Source organism: Hemiscyllium ocellatum, chromosome 4 (genome assembly GCF_020745735.1).
Source record: "Hemiscyllium ocellatum isolate sHemOce1 chromosome 4, sHemOce1.pat.X.cur, whole genome shotgun sequence".
In the NCBI taxonomy this organism is placed as follows: domain Eukaryota; kingdom Metazoa; phylum Chordata; class Chondrichthyes; order Orectolobiformes; family Hemiscylliidae; genus Hemiscyllium; species Hemiscyllium ocellatum.
The window spans coordinates 129,989,189-130,014,145 of NC_083404.1; the positions used below are offsets into that span (position 1 = coordinate 129,989,189).

At 43.7% G+C, this 24,957-nt stretch overlaps 1 protein-coding gene across 2 annotated transcripts in view; it reads right to left on the reverse strand.

Moving 5' to 3' along the window:
• Positions 1–23,394, reverse strand: part of ldlrad4a (low density lipoprotein receptor class A domain containing 4a) — a 232,703-nt gene extending 209,309 nt beyond the window's left edge. Inside the window, exon 1 of one of the 2 annotated variants that reach the window (XM_060823863.1) lies at positions 23,298–23,394. The gene's annotated coding sequence lies outside the window, so the exon portion shown is untranslated. Of the gene's footprint in view, positions 1–22,903; positions 23,098–23,297 lie in introns of those variants that run through there. The other variant, XM_060823864.1, reaches the window with a different exon arrangement.
• Positions 23,395–24,957: the final 1,563 nt, after the last annotated feature.

Sequence of the window (24,957 nt, forward strand, 5' to 3'; positions counted from 1 at the left end):
GCACACTTAATTGGTCAGTCACCTCTTTGTTGCCCATTATAGCTTCCCCTGTTTCTGACTGTATGGGACTTACATTTGTCTTCACTCATCTTTTTCTCTTCACATATCTATAGAAGTTTTTGCATCCAGTTTGTATGTTTCCTGCAACTTTACTCTCATACACTATTTTCCCCTTCTTGAATAAATCCTTTTGTCCTTCTTTGCTGACATCTAAACTGCATGCAGTCACTGGGTCTGCAGCTTTTTTTGGCTAATTTCTATTTCCTTTCCTTGGATCTAACACTATCTCTAATTTCCTTTCTCAGCCTGCTCAGGCAGACCACCTTTCCCACTTATATTTTTGTGCCAGATACTTTAACCAGCAATGCTACCCCACCACTTCCTCTTTTTCTGTCCTTCCTAAAACCTGAATACTCAAATATTTCAGTTTCCATCCCAGGTCACCTTGCAGCCATGTTTCTGTAATTCTAAACATATCATACTTGTTTCTATTTATGCAATTAATTCATCCATTCTATTGCAAAGCACTGGGTATTAAAACACAAGGCCAAAGACTTGTCATTTTAACATCCCATTCGCATTATTTGCGCTGTGGCCCTGTTTGATTCTTGCCCTTGAATTCTCTATTACATTTCTTAATTCCCATTCTGTTATTTATTTTCATTTCAGACTGTTTCACTCAAATGGCATGCAGAACATTCTTCCCAGGTAACTTCATAGTGAAGTGGACTACAGATCACTCTTGGTAAACCTCTTCGCCACAATGCTGACTGCGGATCACTTTGGATTTTTTTTAATATATTGAATAAATATACGATATTCACAGAAAATCTTTATGCAGATACACAATTACTGAAGTAGTTCTGTACAGTCTTTCCACATAAAGAACAAACAAACACAAGAATTTGGCATTCATTGCAGTTGCAAAACAAAGACCAAGGCATTTCTTAATAATGCGGGACAATATATACATACATTTGAATCCGTGAGAGGGCCTGATAACTGAACAGACTTCATTGTACTTCAGCAGAAAAACCTTAAAAGATATTCTTTCCCCACTAAGCCTCAGCAGCATCTCCTCCAAACTTAACTGTGTCCTTCAGCATGCAGTCCTGGACCATGGAATGTGCCTGCCTGCAACACTCAGTTGAGGTTAACTCTTTACAATGGCCAACAAGGTGCGGGCAGACCAATGAGCATCTTTCACCAACTGGATGGTCTTCCAAGTGTGGTCAATGTTTATCTTGGTGAGAGTCTGGAGAAAAGGCTATAGGGCAGGAAGTCCTGCATCACAGAGCTGCTTGCAATGAACTTGACCAAAACCACTATTTTTCTCCACACCTCCTTCGCGTAACCCATTTCAGAAGATGTATGACAGTCTCTTCATTCCCTGCAAACATTTTGAAGACCAATGTGGTGGCAGAGAGAATCCAGGCATACATAAGGGATTTCACAGGTCCTCACCTTTTCACAACCAGCCAGCGACATCTTGGTGCTTCTTGAAATATTGCCAAGTCTGCTCAGGAAACCACCTGACAAGACCAAACCTTTCCTTTTCACCCAGAGTCTTGACCAGTACCTGATAGATTTATGGTCAAAAGGTATTTTCCTTTACAAATGTTTTCATCAGGGACAGGTGATAAGAAACGGTCCAACAAGGGCAGCATTTGGTATGTTCTTCCCCTCCTTATCTAGAGCTTTATACATGGTGGACCATGTCTGTAGGGATATCTTTGACCTCCAGATGAAGTGGAAAATTGTTCAGGTGACTGCAGCGGTGGAGGCTCAGGAACTGTTCAAACCTGTATCACATACAATAATACCGAGGAGTACCTCACATATAATAACCAGATTTTTTTTTACCTGCAATGGAGAGGGATGAATGCTCCTAACTGCCCAGTTTCTACCTTACCTTGGCGATATGCTCTTCCCACGTTTTGATGCACACCCCAGCACCTCCAAACCACCTACCCAGCACCTTTATAAGAATCTAGTCTGACAGTGAAGGGTCTAAAGGATTGGTAGGCACAGATCTCAAAGAATATGGCCTCACTCTTGCCTCAGTTTTTCTACACTCCTGAGGCCAGTCGTACTGATCACAGATGCTCATGAGACAACACACCGACAGCAGATGCAAGCAGAAAATGTCAATATCATCCATGAACAGGGAGGCTTTGACCTACAGCCTCTGCTACCTGGAATATTCACTGCTCTCAAGCTTGTATTCTTCTTGATGGATTCAGCAAAGGGCTCTAGGCAGCACACAAACAAGGCAGGACAGGGAGAAGGCAGCACCTTGCCTGTCGGCAGATCTGATCAGGAAGATTTCTAATTCCCATCAATTGATTGAGACTGCACTACTAGTGTTGATGGATCCCATTGTAGATTCCCTCCCCAAAGCCCATTTTGGACAGCACATCCCACATTTGGTGTGCAATATTCTGTCAAAAGCCTTCTCCTGGTCCAGGCTCGTGTGACAGGTGTCCACCTCCCCTGTCCTGCACGTAGGCAATCATAACCCTGAGGAGCACAAGGCAGTCAGAAGAAATCTTCCTGTCAGGTACAGTTTAGGCTTGGTCAGGGTAAATCACTAATTCCAGAGCAAACCTGATCCAGTTGGCAATAACCTCAGACAGGATTTCATAATCCACATTCAACAGTGAGTTGGGCCGCCTATTTCCAATTTACTCCCTTCTTCCTTCCATTAGTAGGTGAGGAATGGATTTGCATATTTTATCTGCCAGAAACACACTGTTGTACATCTCCAGCAGGTCCTCGCCAATCAAGTCCCAGAAACCTGTATACAACGCAGTCTGTAAGCTATTGATTTGGGGAGTTTTTTTGTTTCAAAGGACTCAAGGGTTCTTGGTCAGCTCATCCAGAGATAGCCGCTGGTCCAGCTTCTCCCACCTGTTACTATGTAAGAGCTCTATGATAAAGGACACAAACAATTGAGAGGCCATGTTGGTTGTGGGCTTTAGGTTATAGAGTCTGGCATAAAAGCATAGGCTGACCCTCAGGATGTCAACATGGAATGATGGTTCTGAGCTATCTTCTTCCTTCAGGCTGCTGATCAGAGCTCTCCCCGTGCACATTCTGGAAGAAGAAATATGAGCATGACTCATCCAGTTCTACAGAGCAGACTTTGAACCAGAATACTATCTTGAAGGCCTCCTAGGCAAAGAGGGAGGTTTTCTGGCTCTTAACCTAGAGGGCTTCCTAGACATCAACCCCTATCATTCACATTAGGAGTATGGTTCTGCATGGTTTTCTGGGTTTTTAAACAATTTTACCCATCTTTGTCTCACCTTCTGAGCATTTTTGAAAATGAAGAACTTCTTGATGTTCCTCAACTATTTCCCACCGGTCTTCAGGATAGTCAAAGAGGGATTTCGCAGTTCTCCAACTTGCGTAATCCCTTTTGAGGCTCTCAATGTGCTTTGGAATGAACAATTTCACATTCAATTCCCACATTCCCTTGCCTGCCCACTGTTCATCTTGTAGGTGATAGTTGGCCAACAGGAGGCAGTAATCAGAGAAAAACACCAGCTTGATGTCAGTGGATGTGACTGAGACACCTCAGGACACAAACAGGATATCTAGCCTTGAGCAACTAGACCTATTTGGCCACAATCAAATATATCGACACTGCTCTCCTTCTGTAGGGGTGCTGAAGACATCATGCAGCTTGGTGTCTTTAACTGTTTCAATCAGTAATCTGTACATGTTTACTGTCCAGTTTGCTGTCAATCCCTCCAGAGCGTCCAGTCACATCAATGATACAGGTGAAGTCTCCAGCCAAAATGACCAGTCTGGACTTTGCCAGTAGAGTGACAGCTGTTACAGGATGGCTAACCGCTTACTCTTTACCTCCAGGGCATACATGTTAGTCTCATTTTTATACATAACACCTGCTGAGGAGGTGCCCATCCATCATCTCCTTAACTTTGGTGATGGTGAAGTTGCCTCCTGTCAGAATACCTAGGCTAGAGGAACGGTTATTGTTGCCGCACGACCAAATTGAAGGCCCATGGGCCCACAGACTTGATCACTTCCTGAGACTGGTTAGGTGTAGTATCTTCGAGGAGAAAGTGAGGTCTGCAGATGCTGGAGATCAGAGCTGAAAATGTGTAACTGGAAAAGCGCAGCAGGTCAGGTAGCATCCAAGGAACAGGAGATTCGACGTTTCGGGCATAAACCCTTCATCAGGAATGAGGAAAGTGTGTCCAGCAGGCTAAAATAAAAGGTAGGGAGGAGGTACTTGGGGGAGGGGCGATGGAGATGCGATAGGTGGAAGGAGGTCAAGGTGAGAGTGATAGGCCGGAGTGGGGTGGGGGCGGAGAGGTCAGGAAGAAGATTGCAGGTTAGGAAGGCGGTGCTGAGTTCGTGGGATTTGACTGAGACAAGGTGGGGGGAGGGGAAATGAGGAAACTGGAGAATTCTGAGTTCATCCCTTGTGGTTGGAGGGTTCCTAGGCGGAAGATGAGGCGCTCATCCTTAACAACATAACAACACAACGGTTAGAGGAAGAGCGCCTCATCTTCCACCTAGGAACCCAAGGGATAAACTCAGATTTCTCCAGTTTCCTCATTTCCCCATCCCCCACCTTGTCTCAGTCCCACCTCGGACTCAGCACCACCCTCCTAACCTGAAATCTTCTTCCTGACCTCTCCGCCTCCACCCCACTCCGGTCTATCACCCTCACTTTGACCTCCTTCCACCGATCGCATCTCCATCGCCCCTCCCCCAAGTCCCTCCTCCCTACCTTTTATCTTAGCCTGCTGGACACACTTTCCTCATTCCTGAAGAAGGGCTTATGCCCGAAACATCGAATCTCCTGTTCCTTGGATGCTGCCTGACCTGCTGCACTTTTCCAGCAACACATTTTCAGCTAGGTGTGGTATCTACACTCCTGCAAAAACAGGAGGTCCACGAAGATGCTGGCCAGGTAGGCCAATGTGTAAACACACTGTATTGTGAATTTAACACTCAGCATGTTAACATTGGCAACTTTTAAACCCATTTAAGATTATTTTAGATTACTAAGTGTCCAATATCCATTCACCCATGCTCTTGTCATTGGGCAAGATCCCTCTGTTTTGGACAAACTATTGTACCCTTGTGGGCTGAGGTAGCTACCCTGTTCCTTTCTGTGGTCACCGCAGCAAGGACAAAACCAGGCAGATCAGGTTCTGAATTGGACAGAGTTGCTGTCATGCTCTGCTCCTGGTTTGGAGGGTCATTGGTCCCAGTTGCATGGAACTATGGTGTGGTTATATATCTTGGTTCCCAAAGATTGGAGACTGGGTTTCACCAGGGCCCTTGTTACATCAGGCATTTCTGGGTTGGAGGGTGTTCCTGTCCTCCTCCGGTATTCTCTTTCTTTTTTTAGTTGATGACCATCTTTCTGTGCATCATCTTCATTACAGGATCTTCATGCGGCTATCTGTGGGACCCAATATGGTTTCATTTTTCTGTTATTCTCGATCCTCAACCACTCCCACTTCTTCTTCATTTCCTCCTCCTCCATTGTTTCTGGCTTCTCAGGTGGAGGTTGAGTTGGTGGTTACATACTGCTTCATTGCAATGCTGACTGTGGGATGCTATTGCAGGATACTCTTTCCAGATTGCTTTACTGCTACAGGGCACTTTTCCCTACAGTATGACTGAACTGTACCATGTCCTTAAATAGATTTTTATTATCTAAATGTATCAATGTCAAATTTCAAATGAATCATTGATCCAGCATGAATTCCTGTTCGTGGAACAAAGTTCTGAACTTCTAATACCCATTATATGTGGAGGTGCTTCCCAATTTCACTGCTAAAATGCCTGGCTGTAAAATGTAGAGTACAACCGTTAGTCCTAGAATCCTCAATCAGAAGTGATATCATCATGGAAAATGCTGGAGAAACTCAGTACGTTTGGCAGCATCTGTGGAAAAAAAAGTTAACATTGTGTCCATTATGTCTATTCTTCATTTTTATTCTCTGCATAGCTCTTCGTGTTATCTGCAAACTTGGATTTGAGAAAGAGTGCAAGTGATTGTGTTATTGTCAAATTTCAATTTACACACAACTGCAAGAGGGCATGCCAGAACCAGCACCAGGCACATCAAAAAATAGGGTGTCTACTTAGTGAAGCTACATCAACAGCAAAAGCAAGCAATTCCTCAACCTGAATATCAGATCAAAGCTCTGCAGTCTTGCAACATCCAGTCATATATAGTGATGGACAATTAAATAACTCTGTAGGGCAAAGAAAAGGTTCCACAAATGTCCCATTCCCAATGAAGGGAGGAGCCCAGCAAAAAAATCACAACGCAGAATGATGCCATTAAGCCCATTGTATCCACACTGGCTGTCCAAGTACTCAGATTAAAGCATTTGAAACAATCAGCCAAAAGTGGAAGGAGTCATCAGTAGTGCTATCAAGCAGCACTTGTTTCACAGTGCCTTACTAATTAATGCTCAAATTGAGTTCCCCCATAGGCAAAAAAGTTGAATTCCAAAGGTGAGGTCAGTGTAACTGCCCTTGACATCAAGCCTCCTTTGATGAGATGTGGCATCATGAAGCTCTAGTGAACGAAACCAGTCAGTATGAATTGGGAAACTACTTTCCGCTGGTTGGAATCAGACCTAACATAAAAGAAAATGATTATGAGGTATTCAGGATTAATAGTCCCAACTCCATGATATCATGCAGGATTTCCTCGGTACTGTCCAACTCAGAGAGGCTATCAGTTTTACTCAGCAATTCAAGAACCAGGGGAATCCGCATTGGGATTTTTAACTAGGTTAAGATGATTTTAGTTTAACCCTTAATGTAATGCTGAGACACCATTTGATATGTGGGATTAATGATGTAACCACGAAAAAAGTGCCTACTAAAGCCCAACAGGCCTTCAAACAGGTACGACAACTGACTTTATCATTAGAAAATCCGGCAAGGAGAGCATACGAGTTGCAAGATATTCCAATGGAAGCGGACACCCTTGCCAGTCCAACTGAGCTTGGGGAACACCACTTGAGTGAAGGCAATTGCAGAGCCTCATTCAGGATATATCTTGAACAGAAGGAATCTAGGTCAAGCTACAGAAAAACCCCACAGCAAAGCCAAGCCTCAGCCAAATGGTTAAAATTTTCTTCAGGATCCAGGCCAGCAGCAAAAGAGTCCTACTAGATATAAATTGAGTAAGAGAACTCATTGGCCAGTATCCAGAAGAATGCAGATCCTGGAAAGTCCAGCAATGCTTTGGAACAGTTAAACTGCTTAGCAACACTCAAGTCAGAACCAATCAAAATAAATATCTGGTTTTAATGGAGGTTCATACTGGCATGGGTGTTTCAGTGATCGCAGAACCAGTCATTAACAAAATTCGCTCTGGACTCCAATCCTTAAGCTTGCACAAGACCTTGGCTAGACCAAGAACCTACATTGAGGAACCTTTACAGATTAAGGGTACAACTTCGGTTCCAGTCTCGTAGAGAAGCAGTTGGTTCAGTAACCATTGATTGTACTAAACGGTGCAGGCCCAAGCTTGATGGGGTGAAATCGGTGGATAAAGATTCACCTAGATTGGGTAACCATTTTTTGAGTATAAAATGGCTACCTGAGTGAAGTCATAATTAAATACCCAGAAGTGTTTCAGGAAGGTCGAAGAACTATCAGAGGAACTAAGGCTACCTTGCATGTTGACCAGGAAATAATTCCACGATTCTGCAAGGCCCACCCGCTGCCATTTGCTTTACAGGCAAAAATAGAAGCAGAAATCAGAAGGCATCAAATCACTATAGTTTGTGAAATGGACAAAACCAATAGTACTGATTGTGACGCCCAACAGCTCAGTTCACCTTTGTGGCTATTTAAACAAGTGTGTGTGCGCACGCACGCTGGGGGGGGGGGTGGGGGTGGCTGTCCTTCACAGAGCTGGACATTAGCCATGCATACTTGCAATTGGGTGAGGATTCCCAGAAGTATGCTAGAATTAATATCTATATACCTATGTACAAAACTGCCATTTGATGTATTTTCAGCTGAGCAATTTTTCAATGCAGAATGGAGAACATTTTATAAGGTCAACCTCAGGTCACTATTTATCTAGATGATGTGCTAATAACAGGGAAGACCAATAAAGAGCATTTAGAGAACTTGGTATAAGTCCTTAAGCATTTCTCCCAGGCAGGCTTAGAAGGGAAAAATGTGTGTTCCAGGCACCCCAAGTAACCTTCTTGATATAGAGAGTTGACAAGACCAGGTTATATCTATTGGAAGATAAAGTAAGATTGATCAAAGGTCCCCCAGCTCACACATCTGTGCTACAGCGTAAGTCTTGGACTCATGAATTATTATGGAAAATTCATACATAACCTGGCCTCCATCCTAGCATCTTTGCATCAACTCTTTAAAAAATAACAGAGTTAGCCTTGGAAATGGCTATGTCACCAAGCTAAAAGCTTTCAAGAAAGAGAATAAGCAGCTAACATCCTCTATAATCCAATGTGAAAACTGGTATTGACATGCGATGCCTCACCTTACAGCATCAGAGTAATACTAGCTTATAGGCGGCCCAATGGAGAGGAACGCCCAATAGCATATGCATCTAGGACTTTGGCTAATGCAGAGCATAAGTATGCCCAGATAGAGAAGGAAGGTTTGGCACTCATATTTGGAGTCAGGGAGTGCTACCAACACCTTTCTACACATACATTTGTAACAATAATGGGCCACAAAGCCCAGCTAAGTCTACTTAAAGAGGATAATGCAGTGTCACCCATAGCTTCAGGCTGAATTCAGTGGTGGGCTCTCACATTATATGCATGCAATTACAAAGTTGGAACACCGTCTGAAAGGTCAAGTAGCAAATTAGGATGCATTGAGCTGTGTCCCGCTTTGCAGATACACCACTGGTAGTACCGTCACTGGAAGAGTCGTAATAGTTTTACAATTTTCAGCACACACTTCCAGTTATATTTGACAATATCAGACTTTGGACACAAAGATATGGTCCTGGCAAAACTGAAACAGCTTATGGTGATGGGGAAACCAAAGGGCTGTCACAACCAGTGCTGAAACCTTTCTGGATCCAGAGAGACCAGACCACAGTAGAGGACAGCATATAATTATGGGGAGCAAGAGTGATGGCCCCGAGCAAAGGTCACGACCCGATATTAGCTGAACTTCACCAGGATCATTCAAGCGTTTCCAAAATGAAGAGGTTGGCGAGAGGTTATGTCTCGTGGCAAGGACTGGATACAGATCTGGATGGCCCACTGCCCACAAGGACAAAAATTACCAACAGCAGCTCACCCACATTCGTGGTAATGGCCAAGTAAACCCTGGACTTGGTAACACATCGACTATGCAGGTCTTTTCATGGGTTCAATATTCTTAGTCATTGTGGATGCCCACTCAAAGTGGCAGTACGTGCATAGAGCTTATTTGTCAAACACAGGGACAAAGATAGGGAAACTGTGCACATCGTTTGCAATACACAGACTCCCTGAAGTCTGGTCACAGATAAAAGGTTGAAAATGTGTTGGTGATTAAGGCACAGCAGGTTAGGCAGCATCCAAGGAATAGGAAATTCGACGTTTCGGGCATAAGCCCTTCATCAGGAATGAGGAGAGTGTGACCTGGGGGGTGCAGTGAGAGAGAGACTCACTGAAATCCTTGTAGAGGGAGGAAGAAAGCTTCTTCAAGGAAGGCATCCTTGCAAGATGATTTGCAGTAGGTTAAAATCTTCGGGTAAAAAATGAGGTCTGCAGATGCTGGAGATCACAGCTGAAAATGTGTTGCTGGTTAAAGCACAGCAGGTTAGGCAGCATCCAAGGAATAGGAAATTCGACGTTTCGGGCTTATTTTCAGCTGTGATCTCCAGCATCTGCAGACCTCATTTTTTACCCGAAGATTTTAACCTACTGCGAATCCTCTTGCAAGGATGCCTTCCTTGAAGAAGCTCTCTTCCTCCCTCTACAAGGATTTCAGTGAGTCTCTCTCTCACTGCACCCCCCAGGTCACACTCTCCTCATTCCTGATGAAGGGCTTATGCCCGAAACGTCGAATTTCCTATTCCTCGGATGCTGCCTAACCTGCTGTGCTTTAACCAGCAACACATTTTCAGCTGTGATCTCCAGCATCTGCAGACCTCATTTTTTACTCACAGATAAAGGGCCAAAGTTTACCAACAGGGAATTTGAATACTTCCTAAAGTTGAAAGCTATTCGACATGTAAGGACATTCCATACTAAAGATGGAGGTGAGGGTGGGGTTGGAGGGGGGACAGGGTGTAAAACAACACCAGGAATGCCAAATGCAGGGTACAGGTGAGAAAGAGAGTTTATTTCAGGACAAAGTTTAGTGTAGGAACCACAGGAACAGCCCTGTATGGGTAAGAGGCAAAAGTGAGTTCTGCAGATGCTGGAGACTACAGTCATGAGTGTGGTGCTGGAAAAGCACAACAGGTCAGACAGCATCTGAGGAGCAAGAAAATCAGCATTTTGGGCAAAAGCCCTTCATCAAGAATGTTGATGAAACATCAATTTTCCTGCTCCTTGGATGCTGCCTCACCTGCTTTGCTTTTCCAGCACCACGCTCTTGACTGTATGAGTAAGAGACATGATCAACGTGAGTTCACGTCCAGTGACATACAAATTTCGGGTTGGCATGACAGTCCTGAACAAGCATGCGGACCACATGAAAGTTTCAAACTTTCAAATGGTGCAGGAGCAAAACGCACCCAATTCTTTGGTAGCCTTTCTGACAGTTTCAGAACCCATGGGTTCTCCCTCTCCATCAACGGTTGAAGATACCTCAGAATCTGAGATGGACATGGCAGAGGTTGCCACCTCTGCTTCCTGAAGAGGAGAATGAATTTCTGATGAGATATTCCAGGTGCAAGAGGGGAGCTACTGTCCGTTACATGCCGCTCATATCAGAAGCGGAGTTGGAGGAATCTGATCTGGTGCTAAAACAGGATGAGCTACAACAAAAAGAACTGGCCAGTTATCAGACTCAGAGAGAGAGGGTTTAGTGATTGTAATGAGTTCAACTAGGTGGACCTCATAGAATATGAGTACCCTGACTGATGTTGTTAATCTGGTCAGTCGGGAGAGCCCTGGCTGACAAATAGAAACAGGAGATTCAGAGTGTCCTCAGTTAGGGGACTGACTGTGTTGGCTGGAGCTACAGTCAGTATGTTACTGTTAACCTGGGACAATCAGGAGAAAGGTGAAGACTGTAGATGCTGGAAATCAGAGCTGAAAATGTGTTGCTGGAAAAGCACAATCAGGAAAGCCCTGGCTGACTGATCTAAATCTCCTGTTTATAGGTCTTCTCAATTTAGGGGACTAACTCTATGCTGGCTGGTGCTACAGTCTGTATATTACTGTTAGTTTCTGTTTCCCTTTTTTTGGAGGGGGAACCCTGATTCCTGAACTGGCTGAATTATTTAGCCAATTTGTTAACTGGCATTCCTTTTAGTGAGGACTGATTGTTAAATTCCTGATGCACACAACGTGTTTCAGGTGTAACTCAATTCTCATTAGGGGATTGTTGTTTCACTAGCTGGTTACTGCCTGTGTGTTACTCTTTTTACTTGAGAAAAGGACAACGTTAATTTTGTGGTACGGCTTAGCCCTTGGACTCTAGTTTTCTTTGTTTTTCTGTATGTGTCTTCACTGTTTTTGGTGTTTGGACTGAGCCCTTGTGGAAGACATACATTTTACCAGATGGACCAAAACCACTGAGAGTTAACTGCACCTTTACAGTATACTGGGTATTTGGGAGTGGGCCTAGTTATCCAAGGATGGGCCAGACTCCATGGAGATTGAATACCTGTGTGCTGTGGGTCGTGCATTTGCTGCCTTCGGGAGTGGACTCTGCCCTCTATTCCCGACAATGCACTTTATATACTGGAAATGAACTCCATTTGTATACTCTGTTCCTGGAAATGGACTCCGCATCTTGAAGAAAACTTTATGGTAATGGATTCTATGTACCAGAAAGGACTCTGTTTGTTGATAATTAACGGTCATGTTGTTTGTTGGGTCTATCACCTGTATTGTCTTGTGTATTCCTTGAGCTGTTCAGGGAGAGGTGGGCACCGCAGGGAGTGAAGTGCATTATTTCGCCTGCCAACTTTATTTTTGATTTAATCTCTACCCTCACCTTTCACTGTTTGATCATGCAGCATTGCCCTTTGATGTGAAGGGCACTGCTTGTCACTGGCCACTTGGGTGTTTATTCTATTTCCACCACCAGGAAGAAAAGAAAGGGAAAACCTAACAGGAATGTCAACTGGAAGGGATGGACCGAGAGCCAGAAAGGGTGTAGGGGTGGACTGCTTTAGAGTGGCCAGAAGTTGGGAGGGACATGTAGCTTGCAGAGTTGCTGGGGTGGGGTCTGTATTTTAGCTGAAAATGTGTTGCTGGAAAAGCACAACAGGTCAGGCATCATCCAAGGACCTGGAGAATCAACGTTTCGGGCATGAGCCCTTCTTCAGGAATCCCTGGGGTGTGCAGTGAGAGAGGGACTCACTGAAACCCTTGTAGAGGGGGCAAGAGAGCTTCTTCAAGGAAGACATCTTTGCAAGAGGATTCGCAGTAGGTTAAAAATCTTCTAGGAGAAAGTGAGGACTGCAGGTGCTAGAGATCAGAGCTGAAAATGTGTTGCTGGAAAAGCGCAGCAGGTCAGGCAGCATCCGAGGAGCAGGAAGAAGGGCTCATGCCCGAAACGTCGATTCTCCTGCTCCTTGGATGCTGCCTGACCTGCTGCGCTTTTCTAGCGACATATTTTCAGCTCTGATCTCCAGCATCTGCAGTCCTCACTTTCTCCTGGGGTCTGTATTTTATACTGTTTATGTAATTGGACTGTCTTATATTTAGCTGTTACTGTTTTACCGTTCCTCTCCCTTGTAAAATTGTTGCTTCTCTGTATTCAACTGTTTGTTTACAACACAGTGAAGATTATGTATTGTTTAATAAAATCACACCCGGGGGGAACCAGAATGCAAAAGCAAACACTACTGCTGTTAGGTGTTAGTGTGGGGGGGCAAATAAACAGGAATGTCAGAAAAAGGGAAAAATTAAACAGCAGTGTCTTGACAAAGAAAACTGGTTGAATGGTGGGGTTTGGCTTCTCTGCCCCCTCCCCTGTATAGAATGTTTTTGTTTGTGAACTGCTATTTTGTTTATTGTCAACTGTTTTTTGTATTGTTTAATAAAAAAAATAGGAATGTCACAGACACAATGTCGAGGACTCTCCGTGTGTGTGTATGTGTGTGTGCGCGCGCGTGTGCGTGTATATATGTATGGTGACTTGGTGATGGCATACTGGCCTCTTCAGTTATTTCAGAAACCCATGAAATTAGTCAAAAATGACATAGCTGATTTCTAGTATGTATTTTTCAGATCCACATGTCATTACAGGGGATACATTGTATTTCATGAACAGATTTTAGTAAATCTGGCTATTGGCTAATTATGTGACAATATTGATAAGTTGTAATGGTGTCCAGAAAAATATCACAATGTACTGCCTAGGATCGTTTGTATCATCTGGTAATTCATTAACTTGAGTCCACAATCCTGGTCACTTACTATCTACTGTCAATGGCAAGAGAAAAAAAACAGGAGTGTCAGATGTCCTGTTCACTCACAGCTGGCTATAAGGGAGCTGGAGCAATGTCAAGGATTCCACATGTAAGTAAAGGGTGACTTGGTAATGGCATACCGGTCTCTAGGGAGTTATTTGATGTCTGCCCACCTGACCAATCCATTTATATTCTCCTGTAACCTAACAATATCCTCCTCATTATCAACCACCTGGTTACATCCACAATATTACTTAACAACCCCAACATTCTCATATATGTCAATTATGAATATCACAAACAATTAGGGACACATGGATTGATCCTGATTCCATGTTGCTGCACACTGGACACCAGTCACACAAACAGCCTTCTACGCCAGCCTCTATTTCCTGTCACTAGTCAATTTTGGGTCCAACTTGTCAAGTTACCCTTGATCCCATGAGCATGGAGTCAGAGCTCCTTGTCTCCTCCTTTATCTCTCATAGCAGTCTAGGATACAACTCACTCAGACCTGAGGGTTTGTCCACTTTAAGCTTGCCAAAATCTCCATTACCTTCCTCAACCTTCTCAAGAACCCCAGTCTTTCTTCTCGAATTCAATATTTGCATCCTTCTTCTCCCAAGTAAAGACAGATGTAAAGTACTCATTTAACACTCCGTGATGTCCTCCAGCACCACACAGAGATTGCACCCTTATCCCTAACAGGTCCTACTCTTTCCCGGTTTCTCTTCCCCTGGATATTGTAGGATACTCCAGGAATCTCCCTAATCTTGCCCACCAGCATTTTCTCAAGCCCCCTCTTTGCTCTTCTAATTGCTTTGAGGTTTCCCCCTTGCACTTTGCTCCCTTTGAACCATTTAAACATCTCTCTTTTCCTTCTTACCCAGTCCTAACTATCCCGAGATATCCAGGGTTCTCTGGGCATGTTCTCTTTAAGGTGAAACGTAGGAGCATGTCAGGCCTGCTCCCCGGTATCTTTTTTATTGCCTCTCACTGTTCCGCTGTAGACTTTTCCTCAAGTATCTGTTGCCAGTCTATTATAGCTAATTGAGCTGAAAATGTGTTGCTGGAAAAGCGCAGCAGGTCAGGCAGCATCCAAGGAACAGGAGATTCGACGTTTCGGGCATAAGCCCTTCATCAGGAAGCAGGAATTATTATAGCTAATTCCTGTCTTATTTCATAAAATCTGCATTTCACCAATCCAAATCCTTTTTGCAGACTATTCTTCTGCTTTTTCACAACAAACTTTTAATATACAGTGTTGTGGATGCTGTCACTAAAATGCTTCCCCACTGTCACCTCAAACATCTGTCTGGCTTCATACCCCAGAATTAGGTCCAGCATTGCATCATTCCTTGGAGGGCCATCGACAAATTGACATAAAAAGCTCCACCGTGCACATTTCAAGAAATCTGTCCCCTTTAAACTCTTCGTACAACGATTATCCCAAACACTACATTGGACAGACAGGCAGAAAACTAGCCACCAGAATGTATGACCATTAATTAGACACAAAATGATATGACCCTCTCTCACTAGTATCCTTACATACAGATAAGGAAGGACACCACTTCGACTGGGACAACACATCCATCCAAGGACAAGCCAAACAGAGAGACGCATGAGAATTCCTAGAAGCATAGCATTCCAAGCGGAGGTCTACCAACAAACACGTTTAATTGGAAGCACACTAGCCAATTAAACCTGTTGAACTATAACCTGGTGTTGTGTGACTTTTAACTTTGTACACCCCAGTCCAACACCAGCATCTCCAAATCAACAAACACATGAAGCTAGTGTGCTTCCAATTAAACCTGTTGGACTATAACCTGGTGTTGTGAGATTTTCAACAAACACATGGACATGGATCCCACTTACCACACCCTGAGAAAAAGAACTGGGAAATCAGGTCCCACAAACTTAGTTAAATTTTTTGAGGAAGTAACAAAGAGGATCGATGAGGGCAGAGCAGTAGGTGTGATCTTTATGGACTTCAGTAAGGCAATCGACAAGGCTCTTCATGGGAGACTGATTGGCAAGGTTAGATCACGTGGAATACAGGGAGAACTAGACATTTGGATACAGAACTGGCTCAAAGGTAGAAGACAGAGGGTGGTGGCAGAGGGCTGTTTTTCAGACTGGAGGCCTGTGACCAGTGGAGTGCCACAAGGATCAGTGCTCGGTCCTCTACGTTTTGTCATTTACATAAATGATTTGGATGCAAGCATAAAGAGGTACAGTTCGTAAGTTTGCAGATGACACCGAAATTGGAGGTGTAGTGGACAGCAAAGAGGGTTACCTCAGATTACAATGGGCTGAGAAGTGGCAGATGGAGTTTAATTCAGATAAATGCGAGGTGCTGCATTTTGGGAAAGCAAATCTTAGCAGTACTTATATACTTAATGGTAAGGTCCCAGGGAGTATTGCTGAACAAAGAGACCTTGGAGTGCAGATGCATAGCTCCTTGAAAGTGGAGTCGCGGGTAAATAGGATCGTGAAGGCAGCGTTTGGTTTGCTTTCCTTTATTGGTCAGAGTATTGAGCACAGGAGTTGGGAGGTCATGTTGCGGCTGTTCAGGACATTGGTTAGGCCACTGTTGGAATATTGCGTGCAATTCTCCCTCCTATTGGAAAGATGTTGTGAAACTTGAAAGGGTTCAGAAAAGATTTACTAGGATGTTGCCAGGGTTGAGGATTTGAGCTTTTGGGAGAGGCTGAACAGGCTGGGGAGGTTTTCCCTGGAGCATCAGAGGTTGAGGGGTGACCTTACAGAGGTTTACAAAATTATGAAGGGCATGGATAGGGTAAATAGGCAAAGTCTTTTCCCTGGGGTTGGGTAGTCCAGAACTAGAGGGCATAGGCTTAGGGTGAGAGGGGAAAGATATAAAATAGACCTACGGGGCAACTTTTCACACAGTGGGTGGTATGTGTATGGAATGAGCTGCCAGAGGAAGTGGTGGAGGCTGGTACAATTGCAACATTTTAAAAGACATTTGGATGAGTATATGAATAGGAAGGTTTGGAGGGATATGGGCCGGGTGCTGGCTGGTGGGACTAGATTGGATAGGGATATCTGGTCGGCATGGACAGGTTGGACCAAAGGGTCTGTTTCCATGCTGTACACCTCTATGACTCACCATCAGAAATGACATCACCACAGGAAATGACATAAACACAAGGAAACCCAAACATACAAACAGAAAGCAGGAAACACCAGCAGTGCTTTGTCTGGAAGCTCACTGAAGATGTTATCTAGTATGGTGACAAAATGTCTGAAAATTAACCTTGCAGCTCAGCAAGCAAACCTACATCAAGAATGATTATCCCAATTAATATTGGGATAATTGAAATCCCCTATAATTACCCTCCTGATATTTTTATACACCTTAGTGAATTTACTACATATCTGCTCCTCAATTGCACACTCCTAACTGTGCGACTGCCTCTTTTTATTCCTAAGTTCTATCTACAATGCTTTATTTGACAATCTTTCCAAGATATCATTCCTCCCTACTGCAGTGATGACTCCATAATTAATAATGTGTCACCATCTTCACTTTTACTCCCCTGAAAACCCTATACCCTAGAACATTACATTGCCAGACCAGACTAGACCTTTGCACAACCAAAATATTTTAAGAAGTAACTTAGAGCCTAACTTTTATTATTTGTTTAAAATTTAGTTTAATGTGCTGAGTTCCAGATGTGTCCACCACTAGGCTTTAATCAAAATAGACTTCATTTTAATGACAGTTAAAATACAAAAAAAAATGACATAAGTATTTCAGTGGAATTAAAGTTAAGATGATAATGTATTACTTAACCATTAATAATCAAATGGTCCAATGCAGGCAATATCTCACACCCTTGGCAAAAATGCAATTCAGCAAAACATGTATTATCATCACATGCTGTCTTTTCACTCTAGCAGCAGAAAGACAGCTCTAGCATTAGTTCAGGCAACCAGCTAGCAGAAATGTTCTCAATGACTGAAAGCAAAACTAAAAGCCTTTCTGGGTCTAAGAGCCCTAACCCACCCACTCATAGTTCTTTTATTTCATTTAAGAAAAACACCCAGGGAGAACTCCAAAGCTGTTTTCTAGCCACAGAACCATCACATCTCCCTTCAACCACAACGTTTCTGTAAAGGCTACAAGATCGCAGTTCATGTGTCAATCTAACCCTTAACTCATCTGTCTTACCTATAATACTCCTGGCATTAAAGTAGAGGTCATTTAACCTTGCCTTACTCCCCTGAGACACAACATGGCTGAACTCACTTGGTTCCTTTTCTGAGTTATGCCATGTTGCTACTGAACTAACACAGTGTTTCATGTCCCTGCTGAACTTGTTTAAACTCCTTCTAGCAGCACTAATTAAACCATCCTCCACAAGGATGTTAGTCTGCACCTGAATCAGTATTAGGGATCTACTTTCTCCAGAAACTGACTCAGTGACCCAGGAATCTGAAACCATCCCTTCTCCATTAATGTTTACATTCATCCAACTATTCTCCTACTTCGCTGGTCGATAGCATGTAGCACAGGGAGTAATCCTGCACATCTACCAATATCATTTATTGTATCCATTGCTCCCAATGCGGTCTCCTCTACATTGAATGCCTCTTAGCACAGCGCTTTAGGGAACATCTCTGGGATACCCTCACCAATCAACCACACCACCCTGTGGCCCAACATTTCAACTCCCCCTCCCAGTCTGCCGAGGACATGCAGGTCCTGGGCCTCCTCTTCCGCCACTCCCTCACCAAACGACGCCTGGAGGAAGTATGCCTCATCTTCCGCCTCGGAACACTTCAACCCCACGGCAATAATGTGGATTTCACCAGTTTCCTCATTTCCCCTTCCCCCACCTCACCCCAGCTCCAACCTTCCAGCTCAGCATCGCCCTCGTGACCTGTCCTACCTGCCTATCTTCCTTTCCACCTATCCACTCCACCCTCCTCTCTGACCTATCACCTCCACCTCCATTCACCTATTGTATTAAATGCTACTTTCTCCCCATCCCCACCCCCTTCTCATTTATTCTCCACTCTGCAGGCATCCTGCCTATCTGCCAATCCTTATCCCATTGGCTCATCTGATCAAGATCCCATTGTACTCCGAGGTAACTTTTTTCACTGTCCACTACACCTCCAATTTTGATGTCATCTGCAAACTTACTAACCATACCTCCATTGTTCACATCTAAATAATTTATATAAATTACATCATTTATATTCCATAGGAAATATCTAAAGACATAGAATACAAGGAGTAGAAGAAGTCTACTTCTTTGGGGCGGCACGGTGGCACAGTGGTTAGCACTGCTGCCTCACAGCGCCAGAGACCCGGGTTCAATTCCCGCCTCAGGCGACTAACTGTGTGGAGTTTGCACGTTCTCCCCGTGTCTGCGTGGGTTTCCTCCGGGTGCTCCGGTTTCCTTCCACAGTCCAAAGATGTGCAGGTCAGGTGAATTGGCCATGCTAAATTGTCCGTAGTGTTAGGTAAGGGGCAAATGTAAGGGTAGGTGTATGGGTGGGTTTCGCTTCAGCGGGTCGGTGTGGACTTGCTGGGCCGAAGGGCCTGTTTCCACACTGTAAGTAATCTAATCTAAAAAAAAGTCATTCTTCACATACAAAGCAGTTGTTTGAGTAAACTTGGAGTACTGCAAACAGCTATGGTAATCACCAGGCAGTTTTATTTCAGAAGTATTACAGACTTCTGTACTGTTTACATTAATCAAATAAGTTTTTCACGTTAGTTCTCTGCATAATTTTGACTTCTTGGCTTCCATCCAAATATTATCAAAATTGGTAGTAGTAGATATGTGTCAGCTCAAATAATAGTTCTCAAATTCATTCATAATTATAAATCAGTACACTAACAACTATTTCAAGATAAAATGTTTTGGTTAATCAGACTGAAAATAGCCACCATGTATTAATTCCATAGTGTGTGTGTGGGCATATATTTATTCTAAAGAATCATGTATGTCTAAACTATCTGAGCTGAGTTTCAACACTGTCCACAGCACGAGTGAAGACCGGGTATGCTGAGAAGGATAAAAAAATTATTAAATTCCTCTATAACTCTGTGTGGGGTTTGCACATTCTCCCAATGTCTGCGTGGGTTTCCTCCCAGAGTCTAAAGATGTGCATGTTAGGTGAATTGGCCATGCTAAATTGCCCACAGTGTTAGGTGAAGGGTTAAATGTAGGGGAATGGGTTTGGGTGGGTTGCTGTCCAGAGGGTCGGTGTGGACTTGTTGGGTCGAAGGGCCTGTTTCCACACCAAGTAATTTAATCTAATCTAATTTTCCAGATGAAGGGCTTTTGCCCGAAACTTCAATTTTCCTGCTCCTCGGATGCTGCCTGACCTGCTGTGCTTTTCCAGCACCACTCTAATCTAGACATAATCCTGAGATGCTAACCTTAAAAGATCCTCCTTCTTGATGCAAGATCTCATCCCTCTTTGTACCTACATGGTTGGTACCAATGTACACCACAATCTGTCTTAGCACCCTCTCCCTTCAGGGTTCCCTACGCTGCTCATTCCTGACCCTAGCAGCAAGGAGGCAACACGCCATCCTGGAGTCACGCCTGTGGCTGTAGAAACACCTTCTTTTTCTCCTAAGTAATGAATCCACTATAACTATCTTTCCTGCATTCTTCTTTCTCCCCTCCTGTACAATTAGGCCACTTGTGGTGCCAGAAGCTGGACTACACACTCCAGTACCAGCACCACACTCTGTTTTCTGATCAGAAAACAGATTTGTGAACAGAATAGGAGGGGCTTCCTTCACTACTTGCCTGTTTCTCCTTGACTACCTGATTGGTCACTCATTTTTTCTTTCATCTTGGCCCTACAGCTGTGACACTCTTTAAATATGCTATCCACTTACACCAAGACATACAAGTGAGGAATAAATTGAAAGAAAGGAAATATAACTGATCAGTTAATTAAGCAGTTTCCCCGATGCATATGGGATTGTATTTCTGAAAACATCAGTCAATGTAAATAGCTTCCAGTAGGATCTGATAAATAGTAATTTATAATCTTATAACAGATTCCACTTTCTAAATTTTTCAAAGTTGATGAGATGCAATCAAATCTCCATCATGTAGCTTTGGCAGCCACAATCCTTCTGACTCAAACACAGTTCAAAACCAGTTTAAACTTTGGTTTTCCTTTGTTAGACTGGTTACATCTCTGAGTTCACTGCTTATTTTCAAACAACAGAGCATAATGCATCTCCAGAAACATCTAGAATGTTCTTTGAACAAGAATCAATTAACTTTGAGGTGAGGAAAACAAGCAAGCTGGTATTTGTTTAAGAAAACAACCTGGTGATCATAGCTCAAAGGTCAGATTCAGCTCTCAGCTTAGAGTTTAAAACCAAAAATAATTAAAAATAAAACAAAAAGGCCTCAACAACAGTATTTTAAAGTCAAATCTATGTTCTTACAAGATGGCAAACAAAAATGACCAACATTCAAATACTGTCGGGTGTGGAGGTAGGTGTAGCAGCAGACTTGACACCCCATTCATTCCCAAAGAACTGCCTTTCCATTCTATTGGATCCAACAGTACTGCTGCTCAACCTGATCACCCCCACACAGCCACTTACACGCTTCATGCCCCTCTCCTTTTTCCCTCTCACCCCCTCATATTTGGAAAGTTGGCAATATTGCAGCTGAAGGGACGACAGAAAAGAGGTATAAGGCTCGGCAAACACTTGTCAATGAAGACAATATAGGAGAATAAGCATTATCAGAGCCGAGATGTCACATTACAATTGTATAGGATGTTGGTGAGGCCACATTTGGAGTACTGTTCTGGGCGCCCTTCTATAGGAAGGATATTGTTAAATTGAAAAGGGTTCAGAAAAGATTTACAAGGATGTTGCTGGGAATGAAGATTTGAGTTAAAGGAAGAGGCTGGGACGTTTTTCACTTGAGCATAGGTTACCTTATAGAGTTTTCTACAATCATGAGCAGCTTATATAAGGTGAATAGGAAAGGTATTTTCCCTAGGCCAGGGAGTTCGAAACTAGAGGGCATAAGTTTAAGGTGAGAGGATAAGGGATTTAAAAGGAACCTTTAGGGGTAATGTTTTCACAGAAGGTGGTTCATGTGTGGAATGAACTCCCAGAGGAAATGGTAAATGCAGGTACAGATACAACATTAAAAGACACTTCAACAAGTACATGAATAGGAAAGGTTTAGAGGGTTATGGACCAAATGCAGGCAAGTGGAACTTCGTGGGAATGTTGGCATGGTGTCCCAGTGGTTAGCACCGTTGTCTCACAGCACCAGAGTCCTGGATTCGATTTCAGCTTCAGGCAACTGTGTGGAGTTAGCACATTCCTCATATGTCCACGTGGGTTTCCTCCCACATTCCAAAGATGTGTAAAGATGTGTAGGTTAGGTGGATTGGCCATGGGAAAATGCAGGGTTACAGGGATAGGTAAGGAGGGTGGGATGCTTTTCAGAGGATTGGTGTGGACTCAATGTGCCAAATGGCCTGCTTCCACACTGGAGGGTTCTACGATGCTATGGTTAGCATGGACAGGCGAGACCGAAGGGTCTGTTTCCATACTGTATGACTCTATATTACTTGCAAATAAAACATATGATATTAAATGAACAAATGTTTCTTTTGTAATCATGAAAACATTACAACCATAGATGCTACACCTTGCACTGATGGGGCATTGATTGGTAACAATGATCCTTTACACCAGAAACTACAAAATCCAATAACAGAAATCTTTGCAGCATAATTCGTTCAAGTGCCTCAAAACATCAGGAAGGCTCCGTTGTAGTACATTTTTTCATCTGCCCAAAACACAAGGGGAAGTGTCAAAATGACTATATTTCAAACTTTGCATTGCATATATGTAAAAATGAAGAACTTCATACATTGTCCATGTAGATAGGGATGCTGTGTACACCACAAAACTGACAATAAGTATCCTGGATCTGCTTTAACATCAAAGCTTATAAACTAAATGAAAAAAAACTCCAGGGGGTATAGGGTAGGCGGTGCAGATTAACATTTGATATTACTGGCTTGGAGTTTATTATTCTTGATTACTCAACAGTCCAAAAGCAACTTGGATACCACCTTGAAACTCTTAATTATTCACTAATTGCCCTCAAACTTTAATACACACACAAATGAGACCTTTCTGTCCTTGGTGCATTAAGCACCTGAGAATTATTGGCCTTATTTAGCAACCAGAGAACAAACGAATAAGCGATTCTCCAGTATTTATTAAAAGTGCATCAATTAAAAAAAAATTAAAGGTACCTTCAACTGCAGTGCTGTAACTATTTGACGTATAAGTTCTGTAGGTATGTGCTGGACTGCAGTTTCAATGTTTTTTTTTAATTTCGCTGTCACGAAGTGTTTTTGCTGATGCTGGGTGTGCTGTTGACTTTAAACTTGGGCCTGTCTGGCTAATCACAGAGACACAGCTTTCTGTGTGACTGCCCCAGTCTGGCTCTAACTCTCCTCCCTGTCTGGCTTCTATAGGAACACAACACACCACCACAAACAACCATTTTATAACACCGAAATCGCCCGAGTGCCGGGATCTTTTTTGTGAACAAACATAAATTGTGCTTGAAAATAAAAACTTAATCTCTCTCTCCCCTCCCTCCAAAAAGAAATCACAGATAAATGCAATGATAGCGGGACTCACTCATACTCTCGCTCTCTTTCTCTCTCTCTCTCTTTCTCACACAGTCAAGTCAATCAGTCAGCCACCCCGCGGCTCTCGTCTGGCCTCTTTATTGCCGTCTCACTGACTGAACGGCGCTCGAGCTCCTCCTCGCGCTGCTGCCCGCCCCTCCACCTCCTCCCAACCAACCGTCCTAACCGTCTCTCAGCCTCCGCGCGACCACCCACCTCCCCAACCCCCACCCCTGCCAGCCGCGTGTCGACGCTCCACCTCTCACTACTTCGCTCGAGCTCCATCCATTCAGACAGAGAGAGGAAAGCAGTAGGATGTGGTGGGGGGGTGGGGATGGGAGGGACGCGGCAAGTTCAAGGAGGCCCTGGGGGTGGTTGGGGGGAACAGGGGAAAACACAAAAGCCCCTTGCATTCCGCCCGCCGCCAACCGCTCTCTTCTCCTCTGCTCTCAGTTCGCCGGCATCGCGCCATCTGCAGGGCGGGAGGGTGACACGGCGCAGTGTGAAACACCCCCTCGTCTGTTATTTTCCCCGTGTGTTGGGCGGTTACGTGGAGGACGTCTGTGTTTGTCTGTCTGTGTGGGTCAGTGCTGGGTCAGAGGAACCTCCTTGGGGAAAAGGTACCGAAGAGTCTGAGGAAAACGATATCCTCACATCATGCTAAACCTTCATCTTAAAAAGCTGCTCAAAGAAAAAAATAATACACCGAGTTTCTATTTCCCGAAAGGAGTCTTTTCCACATTACGTATGTTATTAATTACAAAAGATTGTTTAGTATTTCTCTTCATGAAAGAATGTCCTAATTGTATGGTCTTGGCAACATTTCTCAATTTCTTCTGAGTGACGTATAGTTGACAATAGCTGATAGTTGATTTAAAATATATTTTAAAATTATTATTTAATATTAAGAAAACCTCATGATCCTGTGAAGTAACAACATAATAGGGGTAGGATTAGACCATCTGGCCCCTCGAACCTGCTCCACCATTCAGTAAAAACATAAGTTGATCTTTCTGTTAGATGTCACACTATACCAGATTATAGTTGGACAGGTTTACTTCAAATCACAAGCTCTCGGAGAGCTACTTCTTCCTCAGGTGGACTCAACTCCATTTACCCACCCGCTGACCATAACCGTTAATTCTCTTACTGTTCAAAAATCTACTTACATTTAACTCAAACACATTCAGCAAGGTAGCCTCAACTGCTTCACTGGGCAGGGAATTTCACAGATTAACCCAGAGAAGTAACACCTATTCCGACAAGTCCTTGATTACTTACTTACTTACAGTGTGGAAACAGGCCCTTCGGCCCAACAAGTCCACACCGATCCGCCGAAGCGCAATCCATCCATACCCCTACATTTACGCCTTACCTAACACTACGGGCAATTTAGCTTGGCCAATTCACCTGACCCACACATCTTTGGACTGTGGGAGGAAACTGGAGCACCCGGAGGAAACCCACGCAGACACGGGGAGAACGTGCAAACTCCACACAGTCAGTCGCCTGAGTCGGGAAATGAACCCAGGTCTCAGGCGCTGTGAGGCAGCAGTGCTAGCCACTGTGCCACCGTGCCGCCCACTGATGAACCTATCCCAACAGTCACTGCATCAGAGGTCAGATCAGTTTTCCTTCATGCGAATCCAAGGAAAGCGATGGGACCAGAC